Here is a 5760-nt window from a genome sequence, read left to right on the forward strand (position 1 = left end):
TGAGGAAGGAATTTGGTGGGTTGTGCACCGGCGAGAATTGCGCGCCACTAGAGAAGCTAGAAATGGTGGAAGGTGAAAGTGCATCTATACCATGGACTCACATTAGTCACGAAGAACTCACATACTTGTTGCGAAAGTTTCTATTAATAATCGAAACAAAGTGCTAAACGCATACTCCGAGGGGAAGGGTTGGTAGGTGTTACCATCGCGCGATCCCGACCTCAACACAAAGGATGACAATCAATAGATCAATTATGCTCCGGCTTCCTAACATAGCGGTTCACCATACGTGCATGCTACGGGAATCACTAACTTCAACACAAGTATTTCTAGATTCACAACACCCTACTAACATAGCTCTTAATATTACCAAATCCACGTCTCAAAACTATTTGAGAGGAATCAAAACTTCTCTTTCTACTCAATGCACATCAAGATGGAGGTTTTTGCATCCTCTTTGGGTACCTATCAAATTTGGGACTACTTTCAAAGCATAAGCCAACTACCAAATCATGCACCGCCGTGCTCTAAAAGATATAAGTGAAGCACTAGAGCAAAAGTATTTAGCTCAAAAGATATAAGTGAAGCACTATGAGCATTCTAGCAAAATCACGATGAGTGCATGTCTCTCTCTCTCTCTCAAAAAGGTGTGCAACAAGGATGATTGTGACACATCAAAAAGAAAAGACTCCTAAGATACAAGACGCTCCAAGCAAAACACATATCATGTGGTGAATAAAAATATAGCTCCAAGTAATGTTACCTATGGATTGAAGACGAAATAGGGGATGCCTTCCCGGGGCATCCCCAAGCTTAGGATTTTTGGTGTCCTCGAATTTGGCTTGGGATGCCCTGGGCATCCCCAAGCTTGAGCTCTTTCCACTCCTTATATCTTTGTCCATGAGAACATCACCCAAAACTTGAAAACTTCACAACACAAAACTCAAACAGAAACTCGTGATAATATTAGCACAAGAAAGCAAACTACGACCTTTTTTGGTACTGTAGAAAACTTGATTTCCATCTATATTGGTGTTGGGCTACTGTATTCTCACTTTTCCATGGCTAGTACCCCCCGATACTAACCATAGTTTCATCAAAACAAGCAACCAACTCAACAAAAACAGAATCTGTCAAAAACAGACCAGTCTGTAGCAATATGTATACTTCATATACTTCTGATACCTCAAAAAATATGAAAAATTACGACGGCTTGGGCAAAAAGCATATAAACCAGCAGAAAAAAGAATCAACTCAAAATCTCTTTCTGAATAAAAATGAAAAATCATCTCATGAGGGAAAAGTTTTTGTCTTTTTCCAGCAGGATCAAACAACCATTACCAAGACTAGTCATAAAGGTTTTCCTTGGTTGAAACACAAAAAACACAATCACAACATAATTGTGATGGCGTGGACGCAACAAAACGAAAAAGATAAATTCATTGGGTTGCCTCCCAACAAGCGCTATTGTTTAACGCCCTTAGCTAGGCATAAAACCGATAGAATCACGTATCGTCGTCTTTGGTGCTCAAACCATAAGTGGCCCTCTTTATGGATTCACAAGGAAATATTATTTTCTTTCTAGGAAAGTGTTCCATGCCCTTCCTTAAAGGAAATTGAAATCTAATATTCCCTTCCTTCATATCGATGATAGCACCGATAGTCCTTAGGAAAGGTCTACCAAGAATAATAGGGCATGTACGATTGCAATCAATGTCAAGCACAATGAAATTCACGGGTACATAGTTCTTATTTGCAATAACAAGAACATCATTGATCCTTCCGAAGGGTTTCTTGACAGTAGAATCAGCAAGATCCAAATTAAGAGAACACTCTTCAATCTCATTAAAACCGAGAACATCACATAAAGACTTGGGAATCGCAGAAACACTAGCACCCAAATCACACAAAGCATTGCATTCATAGTTTTTGATTTTTGATTTTGATGGTAGGTTACCACTCATCATGAAGCTTTCTAGGGATAGAGACTTCCAATTCAGGTTTCTCTTTAAGACAGTTTATCATAGCTTCTACGATATGATAGGTAAAGGCCTTGTTTTGGCTATAAGCGTGTGGAGAGTTTAACATGGATTGCATCAAAGAAATGCATTCAATAAAGGAGCAACTATCATAATTGAATTCCATGAAATCCACGGTAGTAATTTCATTACTACTCAAAGTTTTAACATCTTCTACTCCACTTTCAATGCTTTTAGCATCAAGATAGATGGACTCCGAATCATTGGGGCACTTTTCAACCAAAGTGGATTCATATGCAGCCCCATAATCATTAGGTTTGACTCAAGACACTATGATTCAATGGGAGTCACACCAAGCACTTTAAGATCTCCGTGATTCTCATCACGAGAACACGCCTTTTTAAGCCATTGATGTCTAGCACGAATTTGAGCGGTTCTTTCTTGGCTCTCAGTCATGGAAACACGCATAACTTCCAAAGTTTCATCCATGTTGATTTTGGGAGGAGCACATCTAACTTCCAAAGCATCAACATCACTAAACATTCTATCAACGCTCTTAGCCAAATTGTCAACTTTGAGTAGCTTTTCCTCTATGGACGCATTGAAAATCTTTTGAGAGTTGATGAACTCTTTGATATTACTCTCTAAATCAGAGGGTAATCTATTGTAATTTACATGAGTATTGTTGTAGGAGTTGCCAACATTATTAGAGGAGTTACTAGGAAAAGGCCTAGGAACATAGTTTCCTCTAAAAGCATTGTTGTTGCCAAAGTTATTCCTACCAACAAAATTAACGTCCAAGCTAGAATTGCTACTCTCAATCAAAGAACACAAGGGCATATCATTAGGATCCAAAGGAGCACTTCTACTAGCAACCAAATTCATTAACTCGTCCATCTTAGCACTCAACGAATTAATTTCTTCTATAGCGTGTACCTTCTTACTAGTAGGTGACCTTTCAGTGTGCCACTGAGAGTAGTTCGTCATGATGTTGTCTAAGAGCTTTGTGGCTTCCCCTAACGTGATTTCCATGAACGTTCCACCTGAGGCGGAGTCCAAGATATTTCTAGAAGCGAAATTCAAGCCAACATAAAATATTTTAATAATCATCCAAAGACTCAAGCCATCAGCGGGACAATTTCTAATCATTAATTATATTCTCTCGCAAGATTGTTGTCACACCCTGTTTTTGTTATCACTTGTTTGTGTTGTAAAATTCTGAGCTTGTTAAAACTTTTTCAAAACTAATGTTGTGAGTGCCATGATTGACATTGTATGCTTGTATGCTTGATCATGTGAGGTTTTAAAACCCTAAATTCCTTTGGTATTATAGTGATTTCCAAAAACCTTTGATGACCAAAGTAAAACCACCTTGAGTTGCACTACATGTCCTTGATAGCAAGCAGTGCTACTACTCATATTTGGTAATCTGATTTTTGCCTATCTTTATATTTGAAAACCACAAAAATAATTTTTTTGTGATTATTTTCCTAATTAAATAACCTGTCCATTTCTGAGGCCAGAATTGGTATTCCAACATGGGAAAATACTTTTCTGCCTTGGAAAAATCTGATTAAATTTAGGGATGATCAGAAGGACATATATTTTCCATACATAGGATTTTAAACCCCATTTTATATTAAATTTATTGATTAAAACTATAAAAGCTATTTCTGTCTGTTTTAGCATTTTGAAATATTTCCAAAGGAAATATTCTCAATAAATTCCTAGAAAATTCTAGTGGTATCCCTAAGCCTTGTTTAGAGTCCACATAAAGTTTCACCTTGATCAAAGGTGGATAAGGACCCCAAATAACCCAAAAACCATGTCTATCCAGAATCAAGTTCGAGCAACCACTACAAGAAATATGTTCAATTATGACCGAAATTATTGATGGCGGTTTAATTGGTCATAGATCAGTGACCAAAATTCACAAATTGGTCGTGAAGACTGTGGATGGGTCTAAACCCTATAATGTCATGACCATTCAGGGTGAATAGGTCATTATCTAATTGCATAGAATGGTCATAAAGATGTGAATGATGCATACTAGCTTATTTCAAGTCCATCATGATGAAACTATATATTATCATAGAAATTTGCAGAGGGTGACTGGATGACAACTCAACAATTTTATCAAGGTGTTTGTTTAATTGTCAATTTTTTGTCTAGGTGTATGTCTAGTTGTCAATTTTAACAGCCACACACACGACTATGATGGAGAAATTGACAGACCTGTCGCGTGGTTGTCAATGGCATATAATTGTTAAAATTGATAAAAATGGGGCCAACAAGACTCAATCAAAGACATGTCACTAGTTCAACAAGCACCTACGAGTAGGCATTTATCGTGCATATGCTGTAGTAGCGGTTGGAAATATTTTTAATTATATATGTGTTTTGTTATGGGCCTCCTTTGGGCCAAACCTGAACCAAGTCCATATTTTTATAAATAACAGAAAAACTATTGGTTGAAAGCCCGTGACTTATAAACAAACCCTAGAAAACAAAAATACCGGGTCAAGTCTATCGCAAGGGGCAGCGGCGGCGCGACTGACCATCACTTGCACCCAGCGGGCAGCGGGTGGCGCCGTGGCCGACCATAAATTACGTCGGGCAGGCAACAAGCATTTCAGAAAAATATTTCCAACCGATTAGAGGAATTATGTTTCTGTCTATATAATATGTGCAAAGATTTTTAGCTCCAAATCTCCTCCAGCGACACCTAAAATCTTTCCTGCTACTACCAAAAACTTTCCAGCTTCACATATGAGGGTATTTTCATCAAGCATTTCAGCCGCACCGCACCATACAACTGCTCCCGTCCAAACATATCCCCCAAATCCCCTCGAACCCTAGCCGCCATGTCCTCCCCTCGAACCCTAGCCACCCCTGCCTTTTCCCTCGAGCGCAAGCAACGGCCGATCCAGACACCAGCGGCGCAACACGAGCAGCGGCCAGATCGATCCAGCCACTGGTGGCGCGTCCCCTCGAGCGCGAGCGGTGGCCGATCAAGCCACCGGCGGCGCGTCCCCTCGAGCGCGAGCAGCGGCCGATCCAGCCATCGGTGCCGCAGCGCGAGCAGCAGGCCATCGATCCAACCACCGGTGGCATGGTGCGAGCAGGGGCACGATCGATCCAGCCACAGGCGACGCGACGCGAGCAGCGGCCCAATCGATCCAGCCATCGACAGGGAGGCACGAGCAACGGCTCAGTCGATCCAGCCACTTGCGGGGCAGGGCGAGCAAGGGACGGTCCAACCACCGAGGGGCGGTGCAAGCAGATCTTCCCGTTGTCCACGAGCCTGCTTGCTTGGTCTTCGCCCAGATCATCCATCCATCCATAGTTTCGTACCATACGCACCTCGTCCATTGACTGGTAACCACACATCCATCGCTTGTACATCTCTTGCCTGCTTTGCTACACGATGCCTTGATTCTGGTACCGTTTGATGATGCAGATTAGGATGTCGTGGGATGGGATGGTGGTGTTCTTCCAAGTCATGCTCTGATCATCATCGCTGCTCCGCTGATCGACACTGCTCTGGGAGGACATGCGAGCTCGGTTCAGCGAACTGGTGTTCGTTCGGGAGCAAGATTGGACGGACAGAGCTTAGTAATCAATAAATAGTAACTTTGATGGACCAGTTATATATGCTCGACTGGTTAGGTATGTCATGCTAAAATTACTAGTAGTATCAACTAGGGACTTTAAATAGACTCATCAACTGCAGCGGAGACGTTCGGCGATGCAATCTGAGAAAGTTTCTGTCGTTGAGTTT

The 5760-nt window shown here is 41.3% G+C and overlaps 1 pseudogene; it reads left to right on the forward strand.

Annotated features, from left to right (window-relative positions):
• The first annotated feature begins 4843 nt into the window (after positions 1–4843).
• Positions 4844–5354, forward strand: LOC123402648 (annotated as a pseudogene).
• The last annotated feature ends 406 nt before the right edge of the window (positions 5355–5760 follow it).

This window comes from Hordeum vulgare, chromosome 6H (assembly GCF_904849725.1).
Source record: "Hordeum vulgare subsp. vulgare chromosome 6H, MorexV3_pseudomolecules_assembly, whole genome shotgun sequence".
Lineage (NCBI taxonomy): Eukaryota > Viridiplantae > Streptophyta > Magnoliopsida > Poales > Poaceae > Hordeum > Hordeum vulgare.